Raw genomic sequence first — 22402 nt, 5'->3', positions numbered from 1 at the left:
CTTGCAAGTGGTAATAAAAGGAATCGAGCCCGACGTAACCCCCAAGTAATCGATGCTCTTAAAGAAAACGGGTTTTCTGCAATGAACGTCAATAACATCATCAACAGAAAAAAGTGACGCAACCACTCTTCAGGGTCGAGGAGCCAGACAGCAGAGTTTTACCATCTTACATACTTATTGCACCGAAGATTTAAGGTGGAAGAGCCACATAAAAGGAACGGCCCAGTGAAATGCACAAATTGTCAGGAGTATGGACACACCAGAGCATACTGTTCACTTCGAACAGTCTGTGTAGCTTGTGGAGACTTCCGCAATTGCTCTGTCTGCTCTGTCAACAAGAAAAAAAGAAAAAATGCGTAAACTGCAAAGAAAATAGAATACTACAAACTACAGGAGCTGTGAGATCTACAAGGAGATGAAGGATCGCATGCGACGAGTGACAGCAACGCGCCATCAGAATACCCAAAGTGCATACACTTACTCGCGTACGACGCCGGAATTATTTTTCGGCACGGCTGCAAGACGCTAATTAATACCTAAAAGGGCTTTTTATTATAATCCAGTAAACGTTCAGCAGAACCAAGTACAGTCACAAAGCACTCTGGATGCTATGATGGTGATAAAATTATTTTCAACATGCAACAAAGTGTGATGAAACTGATTTCATTCATAAAAACGACCATGCAGACACTGGTTCAAAAACAGAACATAGTATTATAGCTGCTTGCAGTCCAAATAATCGATGGCAAATCTACTGATAACAATGTGGAAAGCCAATGGCGTTTCACGGCACAACCTTGAAGTAACACAGTTCTTGAATGAAAATGATCAATATTATGGTACTGGTAAAAACGCACCTCACAAGCAAATAAAACTTTCAAATAAGAGGCTACACTTTCTACGGCACAGGTCATCCAGTTGTTAAATACCGCGGCGGAACCGGCATCTTAATCAGGGAATGCAAGCACCACTTTCACCAAAGGTTTTTAACTAATTTAACGGAAACCTCTCCATAGCCGCTGTTAACTGCCCGCCACGCTTTACAATTTCTGAAGGACAATTCTTTGACAACTTTTACAACTTACTTGGAGATCGCTTTATAGCTGCAGGGGACTATAATGCCAATCACATGCTGTGGGGCTCCCAAAGTAAGGCAATTATATAATGCAATCATACAACCGGGCAACAAATCGCCGTCATCTAAGCAACGTTTTCAGCCACTTAAAATAAATGATTAAAAATGTAAACACAACGTTTACTCTCTCAACAGGCAAACATGCCCTCCATTATCATTGAACAGTACGCATGTTCCCCAAGTCATCCAAGTAACTCACCTAAAAGCCAGCAGATTCCACTGGATTATTAACACTCACTCGCCCCTGCGTCAGGACTACAAGGACCTGCTCTACAACTCCACTCTCAAGCCCATCTGGATATATGGCTTCCAGCTATGGGGAACGCCAGCAGCAGCAATAACTTTCGGGCCTCCTTACCTCAATAACTAGTATAAGATTTTATACACTTATTGTTAGTATCCAAAGGGAGAATATTCAATAAATAAATAGCAAAGCATAAAAACAAAAATATTGGCTGGGGAGTCGCGGCTTCCTGCCTTTTGTAAGAAACGCCGTGGTATAGCCGGAGGTCTCCGATATGCCAGTGTGCACTGCTAGCGTAATCTCCGACCACTTCTTGTCCCAGTTTCTCTGGTCCTGCCTACGTTGCACTACGTTCTCCGTTAAGACCACCTTTCCCCGTACCTTGCGATTATGCACTCCCTAAACGCCTTAAGAGACTCGGCTGTCGCACTGCGCAGTGGCACCAGTCTATCTACCTATCAGAGCCAGCAGTATTTTAGTTCCGCGCTGAGATCGTGGTGGGGGTCCGACGAAGTCTGCTTATACCGTGGCTTATAGCTCCTCTGGACCTTGGGCTAGTAGTTTGCCAGACGTCTGCATTTGATTGGCATTTTCTCTCATGGGCTCGTCCGTCTCGGGATGCCAACCGTGCAATTGCCCTTCGGCTTCCTATGTGTCGCACCGATGGTGCATCGCGGCTTTCCCTCAACACTGTTTCCCGTAGCGACTTTGGGATCTATGATGTGACGTCTTCGCTGCCCGCACTGTGTGGAATATTTCTGTAAAGAGTCTCGCCTTCCATCACATAGTCCGGTACTTCTGCGGCTGGGTCCTTATCTTTTCGCACATGCCATTGATCCAGCTGCAATCTCCTGAAACTATTGGCGCCGTTGCCTCCTTTAAGCCTCGTAGCGTCCCCGGTACTGGTTGTCTTGACAAGGCGTCATCCACCACGTTTAGCTGTCCCTTTCTGTAAGCTATCTGGAAGTTGTACTATTGTAACTCGATGCTTTTGAAGCACTTCAGAGCCATATGGTCGGTTACTACTTTAAAGTGGTAACCTTCCAGATACGGCTTGAGCTACCCGATTGCCAAGACAATTGCCAAGCTCTTCTCCGTTGTTAAATAGTTTTTCTCCGCGCCGTTCAAGGCCATCAAGCTGGAGGTGGTCCTGAAGATCGTGCGCATCCGCACCCCCATCCGTGCGCTCAGTGAAGAAGAAGTTTAGGGAGCTACCGCTCGCGGATGAGCGGTTCCATGGGCCAGCCACCATTTCCTTAATCCTCACAGCCGGGCATGGTCGGACATGGTCGACGAGGGACTGCTAGTAGCCCAGGAGACGGTGTTCCGGTGGATCCTGTCCGGCGCCGGGGTTCCGTCCCTTTTTTGCAACGCTAGCGATTGCAAGGGGGGCGAAATATTCAGGCCCACTGTCCGGCGAATCTGGATCCCGGCCCCGCTATCCAAATGGACCGCTCTCGCGCTCTCCCGCTCTCTCGTTCTGTTCCCAGCTCTCCTGCGCGAAGTCTCCGCTGCGCTGCGGTCGCACGTGGGTTCGGGCTATTGTTTTTCGGCTTCCTACATGGCCGACCGCCGGTGAGTCGTGGTTTTCCGTCAACACTGTTTCCCGTAGCGACTTTGGGACGCACATCTTCCATGACGCGACGTCTTCACTGCCTGCTCGGTGAGGTATGTTTCTGTATAGTGTCTCACCCTCAATAACATAGTCCGGGTACTTCTGCGGTTGGGTCTTTATCTTTTCGCCCATGTCCTGGATCCAGCTGCACACTCCTGAAGCTGTAGTTGCCGATGCCTCATTTAAACCTCGTAACGTTTCCGGTAGTGGTTGTCTTGATAATGCGTCGGCCACCACGTTTAGCTGACCCTTTCGGTACGCTATCTCAAAGTCGTACTGTTGTAGCTCCACCAATAGCTCCAGGGCCCATCTGGCTGGTTGAGCCACTTCAGAGCCATATGGTCGGTTACTACTTTAAAGTGGTAACCTTCCAGATACGGCTTGAGCTCTCGGATTGCCAAGACAATTGCCAAGCTCTTCTCCGTTGTTAAATAGTTTTTTTCCGCGCCCTTCAACGTTCTTCTCGAGCAGGAGATTACTTTTTCGCCATTTTCGGTATCCCAGGTCAGTATTGCCCCTATGTATTGCTTGATTGGCTTGTTATCCTTCATTTTGATCTGGTGCTCTGCGTTCCCGTCATGGGGTTGAAGTCTGCTACCTCTGTGTCCAGGAACGTAGTAGTATCGTTCACCTCGCTTGTCTGTTGCACGACTGCTACCAATAGCTTCTCCTCGAGCCATCCATTGTGTCGGTTCCTGGCTGGTATCACGATCTAGTGTGCATCACACCTTATTTCGGAAGAAAGCTCGTGTAAGGAAGTTCCATTCCAACACCAACGGATCCACTACTCCTGGTAAGATCAACAAACTCATGGTCAGTTCCTTGCTGCCGAATTTGACCTCCATCTCGAGCTGTGCATCTATTCCGCCTAATGTTCCGTATGCCAGTTCATCGCTAACGAAGCTTGCCGTTGCCCCGTTGTCGAATGTGGCTTTATAGCTGTTCCCTACCAATCATACCCTCTGCGGACAAGTGATGCTCCTCTTCGATTAGCTTGCCAGTTAGTTTTGAGAGGTAGCACTGTGTGACATCCTCGAGCCCAGTGTCCGTTCCCACCGCATTTTCGACAGGCCTTTTGCGGGTATGTAATATGTGGCCTCTGTTTGGTGCTTGGCGGCCTCTACAAAGTATTATTTGGCTGTCTCTGTTGCTGTGGACCACCTCGTGCTGCTGCGGTGGACTGCTGCCGTTGGACTTGGTGTGGTGGTGACCATTGGTCATTTCCCCATTTATCCTGCCTGATTCTTCGCATCATCTGCGCGTGACTTGCATTGGGCCGCCGACTTGGTTCTCGAGAACTTGTTCTCCTGTGCGAATGCTCCTTTTCCAGTTCGTCGTATTCGTCGGCTGATGATGATGATGACTTAGGAAAATTCTTAGACTCGGTGTGCTGTTCTCCTTAATAATTCTTAGAGTCTCTCTCGGCAAGTAGTTTAGTGGCCTCACCATCGTCTGGATGTCGATCAGGCTTCCCTTTGCCTGACCTGATGACCTCTCCGCCCAGGTTCTCCATTGCTTGTTGTTGGTAATAAGCCACTTCAAAGCCCTTCCTTTAAGCAACTTCGGCATCGCTAGGGGAATCATTTCCAAGCCATATGTGTGTTGCTGACCATTCCGTTTGTTCCAGGAACTCGAATGATTTTTCCGCACCGTCGAACCTAAACGACCACTTGCGGTCTTGTTTAGCGACCCTTGCGTAGTCTCGAGGTCAGCGCAGTTGTTTTCCGATCCTGGCTTATTTCTCTCCTAAGGGCGTTTTCCCTCGACCCTGATATCGACGAGTCAGACAATGCCTTCCTAATGTAGTCCAACGTGCCATCCAGGGTGATATTAAGCCTCTGTGTGACATAAGCGAAGTCCTCCTTCTTGAGGCGGTAAATACACTTCATTCCCATTTTGCTTCTGTTGTTCTGGGCGCCAGACGCAACGAATTGTTTTTGTTGGTCTGCTCGCTACGATATTCGTGCGGCTAGCTTAGTAGATTTGGTTTTTCGTCCCACCAAATTTATATGACGCGACACCCCATAGATCAGTAACAACGGACAGAGTTCAAGGGATAAAAGTGGGCTTATTTTCGTTTTACCTATTACAGTGGTGGGTGGCTCGGTGTTGTCCAGCGCTGATTCCAATGGCAGCTGACACGGCTCGTCTCGGCTCGTGGACGCGTTGACTCAATGATCACTGACTCCTTCCTGTATCTCGGGATGCTCCGAGTGTCCCATGCCGCTGCTCGCTCGCCGTCGCCTTGACTCGAGGCCGCTTTTCGCGCCTTGAACTCGCAGAGAGTTTGGCCTTGCGGGCTTAGGGAAGCGTCACCGTTCTCAGACTAGGGTCAACAGGTGCCGGACTTGCTGAACCGTTGGGCCACTCCAGGACAACGCCTCTTGAATGCATCAACCGGTCGACTGCTCGCCCTTTTTGGCTGGTAGTGTGGTTCTCTGGCACTCGGGGTTTTGGTCGGTTGCTGTTCCGGGACTTCGACGGTAATCGCTTGAAACCACAAATCGATCGATCGCTCGTCCTTCGCGCCATGTCCTGCTTAGTCGGGCAAGGCACACTGGGTCTAGACAACTTTCCCCTCAAGTGTACGGTTCCTCGTCGCAGGACTATGTTACTTGACTCTGACGGACCCGCCGAGCGAGTGCCAGTGAGTGGTCGCGACAAAGTTAGCCGTGTGATGCCCTCTGGACATCAGCTACCTGTGTCTCAATTCGGAGATTACTAATGTCACAATCCCGAACCTCTCGACATAGTGATTTTGCTACTTGTAGGCTTCCCACGACGCTGTTGACTTGTTGTTCTCGTGCTGCTGGTCAACTTGTTTCTTCGATAGCTGACTGATCTTTTTGGATTAACTCCAGCTCCCAGAGCTCTGCGGCCTTATATAGAGCATCCGGGAACCGTTGTTTCCTCTTTGCGCACGGCCCAGGTACAAGGTCATCGGATACAGTTTGCCATCTTGGTCCCAGACCCAAGGCTACCACCTGGAGTCCGATGTATTGGCGCTATCCTGCTGAACCTCCTGTGGCAGGTGGCATGCAGATTCGCCGTCCTGCTGCTGAGATGTGGCACTTCTCCTGGTCTCCAAACTCTCTTTCTGCAACTTCTCTTTCTCCAAACTCTCTCCAAATTCTCTTTCTCCAAACTCCCGTCCTCGACATGTCATTACTACGCGCCAATTCGCTGTCCTCATGTACAATTGCCGCTGCTCACAACCCTTTTTTCTAAATTCATTTATACTGGCCTGCTTAGAATTTTCCTCAGACATGAAATATTCCTTGCGTGTTCGGTTTTTTATACGGAAAATTTAACTCTACATGCAGGTCTGACTTACTTTTGATTCTCTAATTACTTGTATTAATGCAAAGGGTGGATGTTACTCAGCTTAAGGGAGTGCGAGAGGGATGAAGATATGCTTAGTCATTAGAGCCACCTATCCTCTTCTATTGCGCTACTTGGCCTGAAGCCAATTTAGCCAATAGCATCCCTAGCGGCTTGGTGGCGTATTAGTGAAAACACGTGATTTGCTGCATATAGTGTGCATTCTTGATTGAATTTGCAAAATATTGAACACAATTTGGTTATACCTTCTTGAAGACTAGACCTATTTCAATAATGTTTGTTATATATTGTAGATGTGTATTGATAATAAAAACAAAGATTCATTTCAATTTTTACATAATACTAAAAACTGGGTGCTGGACGGGTTAGTGTTATAGTCGTGCTAAAACAAACTTGCGCTGCCCAGGAAGAACAAGAGTCAACATGCCAGGTCTCAACAGGCTTATAGTTTCCGAGATCTCAGCGTTAATACGGACAGACGGACGGACGGACAGGCGGACATGGCTAGATCGACTCGGCTGTTACTCCGTAAGAGCTCGGTTTTAAATTGGCTCTGCTACCTATTGAGGATCACCGGCGTCCCGGCTTGATTTCTAGGAAATCCGCCCATGCCCGATCGTGATCACTGAGCCCGGCCCGGTTTTCGTAATTCAGGCTCATCTCAGTGAGTTCTACCCGGATACAATACGGAGTAGGCGGCAGTTCGAAACAAACGATGCCTGGCAGTTCGATCAGTTGTTGAACATGTTCTTTAAAAGAACTATCCCTTTCAGTTTTCGAAGATCCAGCGGTGCAGCTCAGCGAGCAAATCGACCGAGCCACTTCTCTAACAATCATTAACACCAACAATCCGCCCACATACATTCCGTCGGGCTGTCCCTGTGACATAGAAGTACTCGAAGGAGACTATCTCAAATAGCCACCATTCAGAGACCTTTGCACTGCCCTCTATATCAACCACACAAGGTTGACGCCGGTCGAGAAACCATTCCATCTCAACGCTTAGACGAGCGGTGAGGCGAAGGAAAGTGTTGCTCACCAATGATGGGTTCAACCTTCTATTCAACTTGAGCTGCGTCAATGCTGAAACTGGCCACGCTATAAAGGGGCTTCAGAGCACCATCCAAGTGTGCCTGGCAGCCCATTTTAAAACATCCACGGAAAACTGTTATACCTGCTGGTATACCTGTGCGCCACCCTTTGGGGAAAGAATCCCTTATGCCCAAGTCCGATATGCCTACATGGTAGGAAATTAACGTTTTTTTTTGTAATATATACAGAACATTAGAATCTAGTTATCCGTCAACTTCCTAAAATTCTCAGTTTACCAAGAAGCTTTACTCCTTTGAAGCCAACATAGGGGCCAAAGAAAGTCACACAGTACGTTTGTACACATGCATCATCCAGATGGCAGTCAAGGTGCGGGAAAACTACATTAAAAAGAAGCAGTTATTCTTAAATTGGTTAACAAGAGGCCATCAGATTCGCGATTGTACCAGTACACACAGCTGTTTTGTATACCGAGGTAAACACCACACGCTGCCGCATAGGGGAAACCTTAATCAAAATGGGTAAAATTTCACGACAGCCGCCACTGCGCCAAACCCACAAAATAGTGGGCAATGACCTATCTGAAAACTCCGCTTGTGTACAGAATGGGGACGATCTATAGAGCTCGATCGATGATCGACTCATTCATTATGGAACGCCTTTTCAATATAATTAAGCTTCCACTCCGCTTCATCCAAACCGATATCTTGGAAATAATAACGGAGTTGATACTTTGCCATTCCTGGGTCAGGAAACCATTTTCGGCTGGGTACTCACGGTCCCAGTGTCCAATTTGTTCAGCACCAATCAGGTCGCTGCTTTCTGAGGAGTCAATAGATAAACTTCCCACAAAGTTTTGTGTGGCTGAGAATGTACCAATGGTAGAAGAGTCAGATTCCACCGAACCACTACCAGAGACGCATACGGAAAATACGTGGTAACGTTGCTTTTTTACGACCCATGTTTTTACGGATCTCATATAGGAAGAATCGCTTAAATAGAGACTGTCCTTTAAAAGAGCAGTACTATTCCGTTGTCCAAGAATATGATTGAGGTTTATCCGACTCACGTTTCTCCAAATTACTATCTCCCACATTGCGCTGTTATTAAGCCACGAAACTATGAGTGGTATTTAATGGTTTAAGCCCTTCAGCGAACGGGACAAGCTTGAACGACGACCATTCAGATCTGGAGGTGGCGATATTTCCAATTCGTTTTAAGTGCGGACATTACGACAGTAATCCAAAGCATACTCCGTTGCAGAGAGTCCAATAAATACGCGATTTTGAGTTGTTGCCGTGTCCTTCGTGACCTTCCCGCTTTACAGGTACGGCAGCAATTGGCAGATGACGTAGAAGAAAAGTTTCCACATTATTCGGCATTACGTCGATGACATTCTGGCGGGAGCAAATTCCTTAAAAGAAACTCGGATAGCCATTCGAGAGTTGCAGAACGCTCTCAGCTCCGCAGGTTTACCGTTAGGAAAGTGGACGTCCAACAAAAAAAATCATTCTTAAGGACATTCCGAACGAGCATCTTTACGATGATTTCAGTATCGATGCCGAAAATACTACGAAAACTCTCGGTACTCGATGGAAGGCTACGTCCGATGAGTTCTATTTTGTACCACTAGTGATTACCATCGAAACCTCCTGTACAAAGCGAAAAAATCTATTTCAAATTGCCAAGCTTTTCGACCCCGACGGGTTCAAGAGATTTGGTTGCACGAGGTGGGTTGAATTGACAATATTCCTGAAGAAATGACTCACAGGGTGATTCCTACAATGCTATTCCGATCTCGGTCAAATTCGTATTCCGAGATCAGCCCGAAGGGATAGTCAAGCATCTTGGTTAATGTGACGCTTCCCAAAAGGCTTATGGGGCTGCGCTATATGTTAAGGTAGAATTCGGTCATCAGATAATGACCAACATGCTTACAGCAAAAACACGAGTTTCCCCTAAGAAAACTTTTTCCCTTAACCGACTTGGTGCACTGTTGCTGGCAGAAATGGTATCAACCATCTTTCCAAATATGCCAAAAGCCAGCTCTGATACTTTATGCTGGACAGATTCTACCATCGTCCTTCTATGGTTGAGAAATCCAGCCTCAGACTCACAGGTGGCAAGATTTCTTACGATGCTGGCCCGACCTCGCTCAAATTCGTATTCCGAGATGGGTCAGTTATCACCCCTAGGTGAAAGTGGAGCGTCATGGTATCTCTGACGCTTCTCTCTGCGCATTCGAACAGTGCACTGCAACAATCAAGTATAAGCTTCTCGGTCTACTCCCAGTCGCTCAACGTTTACTTTTTCAATGCTGTAAGTTAAATCATAATAAAAGTGAATCTGAAGTTTCTATAACGTGAACCGAGGCCGAACTCGTCTTAGTATTTCTGCGATCGACTGTTTAATATCTCCCAGGAAACTCAATCACCATTGGCAAAACTAAAAATCCTTCCCCCTTCATTACGGTTAGGTTTCCACAAGTCGTCTAATGACTATAACCAGTTACTCCTAAAGTAAGAGAATATACTAGATTCTTCAGAATCAGGATCACTTTGTCTGTTAGTCCTTATGAAGTCCGAGATCTCAAAAAACTATAAAAGCTAGAAAATTGGGACTTGACATATAGACAAATCAGCTTCTTGACCACCTTAAGTTTCTTCTAACGCTCTTCCCGTCCAGCAGCAACATTTATGAAATTTTTGGCTCCTACAGTTTTGATGCTAGAATAAAAATGTTAACTGTAATGTATTGTTCTCATCACGAACCGCCCACAAACTTAAAAAAGTCGTAGATATGAACGCGGTTATCTCGGAAATAATTAAAGATAGAGAATTGTACGCAGCTCAAGTTTATTACGCGATTATGCAAACAAATTTGCGCTGCGCAAGAAGCTCAGGAATCTACACGTTAAGTCCCAACATTCTAGCTTTTGTACTTTCCGAGATTTCAGCGTTCATCCATCAGGAAGTTACGTTGTTATTTGGAAGGGTATCGACTTGCGGTAACAACAGACCACCTCGCGCTGAAGTGGCTTAACTCAATCGATAACCCCACTGACCGAACAGCGCGCTGGGCGTTAGAACTGCAACAGTATCAGTTTGACGTCCAATACAGACATAGTCGCAGATGCTTTGTCCCGACAGCCTTTAGATGTAATACACTGGATTCAAAAAGACGCCCCCGAGAAAACTTGGTACCAGCGGATGCTAATAGTAGTACAGGAAAAACCAGAAGATTTCCCGGACTACGTTTATGAGAACGAGCAGTTATATCGACAAATAGGATCACGGCTCGACGATGGGGAATCCGTGCCATGGAAGCTGTGTGTGGCCAAGGAACACCGACCGCGGGTGCTGTTGAAGTGCCATGACCAGCCGACGGCGGGGCATCACGGGTTGCCCAGCGTTACTACTGGCCAGGACTCTTCCGCGATGTCGCTAGATACGTCCGTTAGTGCGATACGTGTCAGCGGTATAAGGTAAGCCAGAACCAGCTGGCCGGTAAACTGTGCACCAGACAGATCAGTGAGCTCTTTGACACGATCTGTGCAGATTTTATTGGGCCCCTTCCGCGATCCAAGAGTGGGAATAGTATGCAACTGGTATTCTTCGACGCGTTTTCGAAATGGGTAGAGTTGGTCCTTTTGAGAAAAGCCACCTCAGCCCATCTCGAGAAATCCTTTCGAATTGTCCCCTGAATTGTCGACTTTAAAATTTATAATAAAATGTTGCGTGTCTATTTTTGCCCGGGGTCGGACAAGCCGACCGGAAAATACTCTCATTTTAGGCTGACCACAGAATAAGTTTCGTGCTAAGGGAGATCAGGCGTGCCGGCTAGATCGTAACCCAGGCCACAGCACAAAATGTCGGGCTAGTGCGACATAAAGAAGCCCCTCCAAGAGATATTTTGCCCCTTTACGGTCATTTGTGGCGCTTGCCACGAGTCAGACCCAATAGGCGTACCTGAAGAGTGACCCGCGGGGCCTTTATTTTCCTAGTTGTATCCAAATAAACATTTTTCTCAGTCTTATTGATCGATTAAAAGGGGCGAATAACTTCGACATAGCGTCCGCTCCAATCCATTTCCCATCCTTTATAAATTTTTCTGTAAAGGGGATCCTGGCCAGACTGAGCCGCATCCCAGCCTATGATTCCAGAGATTTCTGCGCAGCGCAAGTTTGTTTCAGCAGAGTGCCACGCCCACTCTTACGCCCACAAATTTCCCAAAACTGTGGCTCCTACAGTTTTAATGAAATGTATTGGTCTCGTCAATACCTATCGATTGACCCACGAGTCAGACCCAATAGGCGTACCTGAAGAGTGTCCCGCGGGGCCTTTATTTTCCTAATTGTATCCAAATAAACATTTTTCTCAGTCTTATTGATCGATTAATTGGGGCGGATAACTTCCACCTAGCGTCCGCCTACCAGTTATCTCCAATCCATGTCCCATCCTTTATAAATTTTTTCTGTAAAGGGAATCATGGCCAGACTGAGCCGCATCCCATCCTAAGAAACTACTTTACACGAGTATCGGGTATAATTACACTAAGTAAAATGGGTATAAAGTAATATATTATTTAATTGATCTGGGAACTATACTATCTCGGCGTAATTTGGTTGCCTATGTTAATTCCATGTTATACCACTTAATTAAGTTGTAACTGTTCATTGCATCATACCACGTTCCGTACGGCAGTTCGAGAAGCAATTTATAAGTTGAAATAAATTATTCTTCCGCTACTACTAACACCGAAATCTATAAATACTTTTTTTTGTAGATGCCCATCGAATGGTACAGCTTTGTTAATGTGTTCGATGATATGCTTGCTACAGCGTTTCTGACAAGTGCCAAAAATTCATTAGCTATGGTAACTTCATCATTACACCGTGACTCCGATATGGCAGCTGCTCCGATACTTGTAATGGAATCGGATGTTAGAGAGAGGCGTGTTGTTCTTACCCCGGATATGGATGCTATTGCTAACATACTTACCGGTAATATTGACCGAATTCAGAATATTCTTCAGCAGTTCCCACGAATAGGAAATAAAATGAAATTACCAAAGGAACACCAGTATGATTCCTTTTCAAAAGCTTTTTTAAGTGACTCAGAGTGTAGGGAACTTGTCTCAAGTGTAGAAGCTGAAATAAACCATGAACGTGATGAAATTGACGGATATATATCTTTTTGGAACAGTCACGGTGTGCTATGGGAAACAACAGAATTGGAATTCACCAAGCGTGTCAAATCCACTCAAATGACTGCCGATGTTTTTGAAGCAAGTATTGAGTATTATAGCGCCATGGCTGACGATATATCTTTTGTTGATGCCATAACTCATATTTATTTTATATTAATGAATCAAAACTATATTAAAAGTTCAATACTAGATTGGATTGAAAAATGGCAAGCTTTAAACATTAAGATTCTTTTAAGCCATTCATTCTCATTAATCAGATGTAAGTATTGCCCTTTCTTATCGAAAAAAATTAAAATATTCCTTCGACTAAAGCAATCTACCGATACATGCGTAAAAATGATCGAAAAATTATGATGGTGCCACGAACTCTAAAGGAATCTTTACATGCAAAGGAATTCTTCGAACGCCTTATAAGTGAAGTGCCTCTTAAGCAGGCCAGCTTTCCTCCCACTCTTGAACTGTTTGCTGTGCTAGACAAATACCAAGTAGATGTACCTGAAGAAATTCGCCAAAAAGTTATTGGATTAGAAGCTGCATGGCAACATTATCTTAAAAAATTAGGAGACGCTGATGAAATGCTTGATAATAATCGGGAAGAGTTTAAAAAAATGCTAATTCAACAGGCTGAAAAATTTAAAATTATTCTTAAAGAATTCTTTGAAGACTTTTTTATGAAATTACCAACGGCTGCCAGCATGTAAGAATTTTTAAATCATTATACCGGGACTAAAAAATTCGCGCTCCAATTAGTTAAATTTAAGCTTATCTTTATTTGGATTTTAGTTGATTCGCCTGTAACAAGTAGAAGGAACCGTTTCCGACAGTGTAATGTATTATATTCTTGATCAGGATCACTCGCGCGCTCGCACTGCCGTCCGCTCTCCCTCTCCATCTCTCCCCTAAGTCTCCGCTCTACTCTGGAGCGCTTAAGTTAAGTTAAGCTTAAGCAGTTCATGTTTCAAAGTGTACTAATAAACACCTACGCACGTCGCGTAAAAACCCAAAAGTACCCGCGTATTTTTATGCGTACCATTCGATCTTGGGGCTTCAACTAATTCATCGATCAAGCCACCCTGCCCCAACATTTTGGTCCAGTCGAAGCCGGATTTCAAAATCTTTGGACTTTCCTCTCCTGGAGTTTCCTTTGATTTTGTCCCAGCAGGCTTGAACCGCTCCAGATAAGTTCCACCTACTATAATTGCCGGTCATACAGCCAGTTTTTCGAACCCTAGGTTAGGTTAGGTTAGGGCGGCTGTCGGACTATAGTCCGACACACTTAGACCTCAGTGGGTCCGCTGTGATACCGCATGATCTCGTTTCTTCCTTCTCTAGGGTCCCGTTTCTAGTAGTTTCAGCTTGTGTTAAGCTGATCAGCATGTCTTCCACCCGGAAGATTTAATAAAGACACTTATGCTTTTGAGATTAATCTCCGATATTTCGGTAAGATCGTCGATGAAGGGGCTTCCTAAGTGTTTCAGTCTGAGTCTGCATAGGGCTGGGCAGAAGCAGGGAAGGTGTTCTACCGTTTCCACTTCTTCCTCATCCCTACAGCTTCTGCAGAAATCGTTTTGCGGGGCTTTTAGCCTGCCGGCATGCGCGCCAACAAGCCAGTGGCCTGTAAGAGCTCGGATCAACATGCCACACTCTGTGCGGCTGAGCTTTAGTAACTCCGAGGTTTTCTTGTTGTGTATCACAGGCCATGTCTGGTGAGAAATGCGACACAGTGGTGCGTTTTGCCAATGGGTGTTGGCTAGTGTGTTGAAGTGGTTTTTTATGTTTAGCTTGCAAGTAGCCATGGGCATACCGACATTTTCCTCTCCTGGTAGGAGAGGCTTGGTGGTGCCCTGCCTGGCTAATTCGTCCGCTATGCAGTTGCCTACGATGTCCCGGTGACCCGGAACCCATATTAGGCTGATAGTAAACTGATTTGCCATCTCGTGGAGAGATCTGCGACAGTCTGCTATTGTACGAGAGTTGGTGTTTGTCGAGTAGATCGACTTAATAGCCGCTTGGCTGTCACTATATATGTTTAGATGTCCTCTCTGGAGGCTAAGGTTCCCTAAACAGGTTAGTGCTTCTTTTATAGCGTGGACCTCCGCCTGAAAGACGCTACAGCGGTTCAGGAGCCTGAATGACTTCCTGATATCTAATTGTTCGGAGTATACACCTCCGCCGACATGTCCTTCCAATTTGGAGCCATCTGTACAGAAACAGATTGCGTCCGTCGTGCCCGGTCGGCCCTGTTCCCATTCCTCTCTATCAGAAATCAGGGCCTCAAAGGGTGTGTGACTATATTCAATAGATTTGCATAGATCCGTGATCTTCGAAATCGATTTATCATGCTGGAGAATTTTAGCATGGCCATAAAATGGGGCTTTCCACTGCCCTGTGTCCCTCAGTCGAATAGCTGCCGATTTGGCCCTTTCCATGCCTGCTAAGTCCAGGCTAGGGAGGTTCAAGATCGCATTCAGCGCTTCATTCGGGGTGGTTCGAAGGGCTCCACTAATACACAAAGCCGCCATTCGCTGTACTTTGTTCAGAGGAGTCAGTATGCATTGTTTGTGCAAGGCGGTCCACTACAGAGCCACTCCGTACAGTAGGATTGGCTTGACTACCGCTGTGTATATCCAGTTAACTATTCTTGGGGACATGCCCCATCTTAGCCCGATTGCTTTTTTACAGGAGTAAAGTGCAATGGTCGCTTTTTTGGTTCTCTCTTGGTTGTTTAAGCCCCATTTGAGGCGTTTATCTAGTACTAACCCCAAGTACCTGGCGTGATCGCTAAAGGAGAGATTACAATTGTTTAAAATGGGTGGGTTAAGTTGAGGAATTTTGTACCTATTCGTAAATAGAACAAGTTCTGTTTTCGAGGGATTTATCCCGAGTCCGTTCGCTAACGTCCATTCCGATAGCATTTTAAGTTTAGCGGTCATAAGATCGCAAAGTGTTTGTGGATATTTTCCATTAAAGATGATGGCGTCGTCGTCTGCGTATGCCACGACCTTACAACCTCCTCCCTCCAGAATCCGCAGTAGTTTATTTACTGCGATATTCCACAAGAGGGGTGATAGTACACCTTCTTGCGGTGTGCCTCTGTTCACTAGTCTAGTCTGGGTTGAGGTCCCTAGTGTGGCTGTGACCATTCTGCTTATCAGCAATTTATGGAGTAGCCTCACCATTGGCGGCTCAACCCCTAGTTCTGTGAGAGATTCTGTATTGGAAGTGGGAAGCACGTTATTGAAGGCTCCCTCTATATCCAGGAAGGCGATCAGTGTGTATTCCTTGATGTTGAGTGATTTCTCGATGCTGCTTACCACCAAGTGTAGCGCCGAATCGGTTGACTTACCTTTGGTGTAAGCGTGTTGTGCTTCTGATATTTGTGTCGGGTCTACGGTGGCCCTTATGTGTAGGCTTATCATTCTTTCAAAGCTCTTAAGCAGGAATGATGTTAGGCTTATTGGCCTAAAATCCTTTGCTGTGGTGTGAGTGGCCTTCCCTGCCTTGGGAATGAAAACCACCTTTGTTTCTTGCCATGCTGTTGGTAGTTCTCCTACCGCCAGGATGGATTGGAAGATTTTTTTCAACCAGTTTATGGCTATTTGTCCTGCTTGCTGGATGTGAGCCGGTGTTATCCCGTCCGGTCCCGGCGATTTGTATGGTTTGAAACTAATAATGGACCATTTCATGTTGCGGTCTGATAGGAGTGGATCTATTTCGATTCCCTCTCCTGTTCCTTTTTCAGGTGGATGACCTGCTTGTTGGCTCCCCGGGAAGTGAGCGTCTAGGAGCAGGTCCAAGGACTCTTTACTGGAGTCTGACCATGATCTGCTTTTTGAAGGTAGCCCAAAGGCGCGGCTGTCTTAGAAAGTATTTTCCTGAGCCTAGCGGCATCAGTTGTTTTTTCTATGTCAGAGCAGAAGGTCTGCCATGCCGTTCGTTTTGCTCTTCTAATCGCCTTTTTGTAAGAGGCTAGTTCAAACTTGTAGTTCAGCCAATTGGTGTCCTCATTTCCCGCTTTTGCTCTGTTAAACAGGCATCTGAAGTTGGTTCTGAGGATAGATAGTTGTTGGGTCCACCAGGGGGGTTTTTTCCTTCCTCTTGGTTTCTCTGTGGGGCATGCCACTTTGAAGGCAGTGTTGCATGCCTCTGTGAACTTGTATACTGTTTCGTCCAGCTCATGTGGGTTTGTGATGCTTTCTGACGGTTCCATGGGGAGGATATTTGTCAGAACTTTTTTGTACCTGTGCCAGTCTGCTCGTCTGGGGTTGGCGAAGCTGACCGGCAAGGGCGAATCAAGGGACAATACGGTTTCTATGAATCTACGGTCCGAGAAGGAGTGCTCGTCAGAGACTGCCCAGTTTTTGACTGCGCCTACGAGTGAATCTGATAGCAAGGTTAGATCTATGATCGTTTGGCAAGCTTTAGTTAAGAAAGTAGGGGCATTGCCCCTATTGCATAAAAATAGGTTCGAATTTAGAATAAAATCAAAAAGAGACTCACCTCTGACGTTGTTGCTAGGGCAACCCCACTGGGTGTGATGGGCGTTGGCGTCACATCCTATTACCAATCCGTACTTAAGCTTTTCGCATTCCTCTGCTAGTCCTCTGACCAGCGCATCTGGGGGGTTTTCCTTCTCAAAGGCCAAATAGGCCGATAGAACCCTTATAGAGCCACTCTGCAGCTCCAGGCTTACTGCGGTGTTGTCTCCGTTGCTGTAATTGCGAAGTAGAAATATACTAAGATGCCTTTTGGCTAATATGCAGGTTCGAATTTTACCTTCTTTGGGGTCAAGCATAAGTGCCTCCAACTCCTCAGCAAGCACCTGCTCGGCTGGGATGCCGGCAGAGCTGCTAGCGGCGTTGGAGTCGCCCTTATACACTTTGATGTGTATCGCACTGAACCCGAAGTTCAGCACTCCATGAGCAGTCTCGATCGGAGCTACTGACTCCTTGTTCAGGACCAAAACCGCCTGGTTGACATCCCCTTCATGCTCCTCCACCTTGACGACTTTCCAGTCATTCGTGGGGAGGTGCGGGTTGCATTGTTGCAACGTGAAGAGGATGTCCTCCGGCGTCTTGATCGCTGCTGGAATCAAGATCCTAGCTCGGGGTCTACTGGGGACATCGCACCAGTCAAGCGCAACGATGTTCGCCCCTTCGTAAACCTCGCCGAGCTTGCTTGTCGCCTCTTTGTACATATCAGCCGACCGCTGACTGTCGCATGCTACCACCTTGACGCTGCCCTGGTACCAGCCCGCGTCCATGCAACAGGGCGAGGTGCCTGGCTTCTCTCGTACCATGCGCAGGCAAATGAGGGAAAGGTGGGACTCCACTGCCTTCCACTTGTTTCTAGGGATCCTGCTCTCCGGATTTCCCCTGTCAATCAGGCCGAGTAGTACACGATTCTTCGTGATTTCGGCGAAAGAGACCGATGGCTGGATCTTTGATCTCTTCGCCGATGGCCCGGGTAGTTCGAGGGATCGCTGCCTTTTCGCCTGAGTCGCCTCTTGAGTGGGCTTTTCCTGCCCGTAGTTTGGGAGCACCTTCCTTGCCCACGTTACCTTCTTTAGCCATTCAGGCGAAGGCGTGGCAACGGTGCTCCTGGTGTGTGAGCGCAGAGTCTGGGCGGCAGTCCGCCTTTCTGCGTATGTATGTTTTGCACCAGCGGGTGGCCCGAGCGCCTTGCCGTCGCTTTCGGCGCAGATGCGCACGTCGCGGAGGCGTTTGCGGTTGGCTTTCTGCCACCCATCATCCCCAGTTTGGGATGCGGCCCTTTCTGGGCCGTGCTGGTATGGAAGGTGGAACCAGTGTTTTTTAAGAGTACCCGTCTCTGTGTTTTGTGTTGTGTTGTTTGTTTTCTTGATATGTTCCATAATTTGGTCCCACGAGTTGCGGAGAAGGGGAAAAGTCCGCCCGGGCAGAGATCCGCGATGCCCGGGTAAGGCGATAGTTAGAACAGGGGGTCGCCATGTCCCTGAGCACACCGTTTGAGACTGGGCTAGTTTTGATCCGGGCGCCCAGCCAGGCTGACTCTTGGCACCGTAGTCCGGCCCGGAGTGAGATGTTGTTTGGGAGGGGAGTTGGGTAGGTGTTGTGTTGGGAGTGGGTTTGTGTAAAGCAACTATTTAGATGCGGCTGATTCCGTCCACGGTACCGTGTTTGACTTATCCCACCAGCTTATTCACAGTTGACCTCGAGAGAGGTCGTCCGCTATCCGCAACCTGCGACCCGCTCGGTTGCCCCAGCTAGGCGACTTTGGAACCATCTCACAAGTTCCTCAGCCGAGTTTTCGAACCCTATTTCGACTAACTTTCTGTATAATATATTGTCTAAATCCAAAAGTGATTAATCCGACGCAACGGCATTTAATATATGTATTTCAATTCCGTTAATTGTGCCCGTCAATATTCCAGTTTCCTTTGCCGACAGTTGCACACTTGAAACAATTCTAGAAGATATTTCAGTGCTACTATTCAACTAAAATATTTCTCAAATATATTTTCAATTGCAATTGTGTGTAAAATATAACTCAGCCACAGTAAAAAAATTCCCGATCATGATATTTTTCCTTAAGATGTGCACTCTTTATTATACCCGTTACTCGTAGAGTAAAAGGGTATACTAGAATCGTCGGAAAGTATGTAACAGGCAGAAGGAAGCGTTTCCGACCCCATAAAGTATATATATTCTTGATCAGGATCACTAGCCGAGTCGATCTAGCCATGTCCGTCTGTCCGTCTGTCCGTCTGTCTGTCCGGATGAACGCTGATATCTCGGAAACTATGGGAGCTAGGCTATTGAGATTTGGCGTGGATATCTTGGAAACTATCAAAGATAGAGAATTGGGATTTCAGATTTAGATTCCGTAGCCTTATACGCAGCGCAAGTTTGTTACGCGAATATGCCACGCCCACTCTAACGCCCACAAACCACCAAAACCTGTGACGCCCACAATTTTTATGCTAGATAAAAAATTTTAACTGAAATGTATTGGTCTCGACAATACCTATCGATTGGTCCAAAAAAAAATTTGCGACGCCCACTCTAGCGCCCATAACGCTTAAATCTGTATACCGCCGGTAGGTGGCTCATTTTAATCTCGCTTTGCTACTTGCATATCTCTATTTAGCTGAGTAACGGGTATCTGATAGCCGAGGTACTCGACTATAGCGTTCTTCATTGTTTTTTACTGTGTTCCAGCTGCGTGTGTATATTTACATAAATATTCTAATACAGTCTAACTACTCTTTCTAATACAGTCCACTCCAACTACTTTTCTCGACCTACAAATACGGCTAAATTATTTCTAAAATTATAAAGAAAGTTACAATATTCACAAATGTTCTCCAGCAAATCGTTTGCAATTTAGTTGTGCAGGTGACGCACCGACATACAAACATAAGCGAAGTCTTTCCCATTCCCGCAACGATATTCTGCTATTCGCACCCCACATATGTACATACGTACAGTGTACATACATACGTATTTCGATATTTTCGACAGTGCACAGTGGGTCAAGAGCTCAAAATAAATGTTTCTTCCAAACATAAAATATTAAAGTCCGTAATTCTTTACATAAGTCCGACCATCCGATATAATAAATATTTATTGACTCTGCCTATCCGACAGTGTGTCCGTTTATATTTACAATCTTGATTGGTTCCTAAATTCCAATTGGATTTAAGCCCGTTTCCTTACTGAATTAAAATTCTAAATTATTTTACGTCATGGCAACATCAGTAAAATCCGCCTTAACCCGATTTATGGCCACAGTTGACTGTCTGATCCACTTTGAGGCCATTGTGAACGCTCCAGGTGCTCCTACCCCAACGTTATCCGCCGGTAAAATCCGTCGCGATCACCTCAATTCCTTGTGGCAAACGGTAAAGGCAGCATACGACATATGCTCCGACTTCATTATAGCTGCAGGCGAGATCGCCGCAGACACAAAATCCATACTAAAGTCCAAGTATTACCAAACGTACTCCACTTACGAAATATTTGCCGCGCAGCTGATGGAACAAATCCAAAAAGACTCCTCCCAAATACCTCAAGCTCCAGTAACTCCGTCCCAAAATTCCACGTATTATGGCTGTCGGCTCCCTCCTATCGACACAGAGGTTTTCTCTGGCGATTATCTTCGCTGGCCGACTTTCCGGGACTTTTTCACGGCAGTATATATATATATATATCAAAGTGATCCAATAAACACCTACGCACGTCGCGTAAAAACCCTGAAGAACCCCCCGTGTTTTTATGCGTACCATTCGATCTTGGGGCTTCAACTATTTCATCGATCAAGCCGATCAACAGATGTATTTCAAAGCTATCAGCAATACCGAAGCTGTATGAAAACATTATTACACCCCATTTGCAACATAGTTTTAAGATTCGTATTTCCTCATGCTAACACGGATTTATAAAACGTAGGTAATCGAAAACCAAACTTTTTGGAGTTAACTTTACACTGATTTCAGTAAGCGTTAGATTCGGTTATAGTTCTTCTTTTAGTTTTTAAATTGGAGCTATTGGGGTTTCCATGTGATCGTCTTAAGAATGATCCGAGAGATCATTTTGAAAGCTCTTAGTCTCGTCAGATCCGTCCTAATAAGACGACTTCATCCCTCTGGTACGTGGCCTTAACTATTTTAACTCCCTTTTCATCGGAACAGTGAAACAGTGGACTTAAATTACTTAACTAATACATCAGGTGTGTGTACATCTTATCTTATAAGCTATTATTTGCCATTTTCCCTTTCTTACTCAACAGAACTTCTGGTTCCCGTGGCCTTATAGCTTTCTACTTCTGTATTCTCTTCAGAGTGATACGCCTTCAGTTTGGCAATGTCGGCGGAACTTCGGAACGTCTTTCTCCCGGACGTCGTAAAGAAACCAGGTTCGGTGATGTAAGTCTCGTGACAATGTCGTGGAGAGCTTGGCAGCGAACCCCTCGACTACCTTCGGGAGAGGGTAATGCTGTAGTCATACCTGGTCTATTAGTTTCGGCCTCCACTCCCCGGTGTCGAAGATTGTAGAATAGCGCTTACTCTTGGGATTTTGTCAAGCCTGTATTTTAAAGCCCCATTTACATCCATTGCTGAAAGATTCACTAGATTACACTAGATTCGTCGAAAACTATGAAACAGGTAGAAAGAAGCTTTTCCGACCCCATAAAGTATATATGTTCTTGATCATCTTAATCACTAGGAGAGTCGATCTAGCCATGTCTGTCTGACCGTATGAACGCCGAGATCTCAAAAACTATAAGAGATGGAATGTTGGGACGTGGCATGTAGATTCTTGGGCTTCCAGCATAGTGCAAGTGCAGCAGTTTGCCACGCCTACTCTAACGCCCACAATTGACCATAACGCTAAAACCCGTCTAGCACCCACATTTTTTGAGATTTTTTAAAAATCCCAAAATTCACAATATAAAAATCACAATCCAAAAACAAACTATAGCCAAACAAAAAAATTTAAAAATAAAATAAATTAAATTTAAAAATAAAACTGGCCAACTCAAAAGAGTTTGAGAGGGATGAAGTCCTACTTATTCATTAGCGCCACCTAGACCTTACGTTGTGTGGCTTGTTAGTGAAGTCTCGTAAGCAGCCAATAGGAATGAACGAAAGTCGGAGCTTATTGGGTATCTGGATTCTGATAGTCGAGGCCGTCTCTGCCGACATAGCTGAGCGATTGTTAGCTATATGCGCCAAAGTAATAGAACTAAAGAGCATTCAATTAAAGAATCTTGGAGCGAGCGATCAAGTCGATCCTAAAAAAACCAACCCAGTACCCTGGAAGGAAAA

The 22402-nt window shown here is 45.9% G+C and overlaps 1 long non-coding RNA gene across 1 annotated transcript in view; it reads left to right on the top strand.

Moving 5' to 3' along the window:
* LOC139353634 (uncharacterized) overlaps window positions 1–13478 on the top strand; it is a 157199-nt gene extending 143721 nt beyond the window's left edge. Inside the window, exons 2-3 of the long non-coding RNA XR_011604856.1 lie at window positions 12172–12853; window positions 12907–13478. This is a non-coding gene — a long non-coding RNA (uncharacterized lncRNA). The remainder of the gene's footprint in view (window positions 1–12171; window positions 12854–12906) is intronic.
* Window positions 13479–22402: the final 8924 nt, after the last annotated feature.

Source organism: Drosophila suzukii, chromosome Y, assembly GCF_043229965.1.
Source record: "Drosophila suzukii chromosome Y, CBGP_Dsuzu_IsoJpt1.0, whole genome shotgun sequence".
In the NCBI taxonomy this organism is placed as follows: Eukaryota; Metazoa; Arthropoda; class Insecta; order Diptera; family Drosophilidae; genus Drosophila; species Drosophila suzukii.
This window is presented reverse-complemented; position numbering and strand designations above follow the sequence as displayed.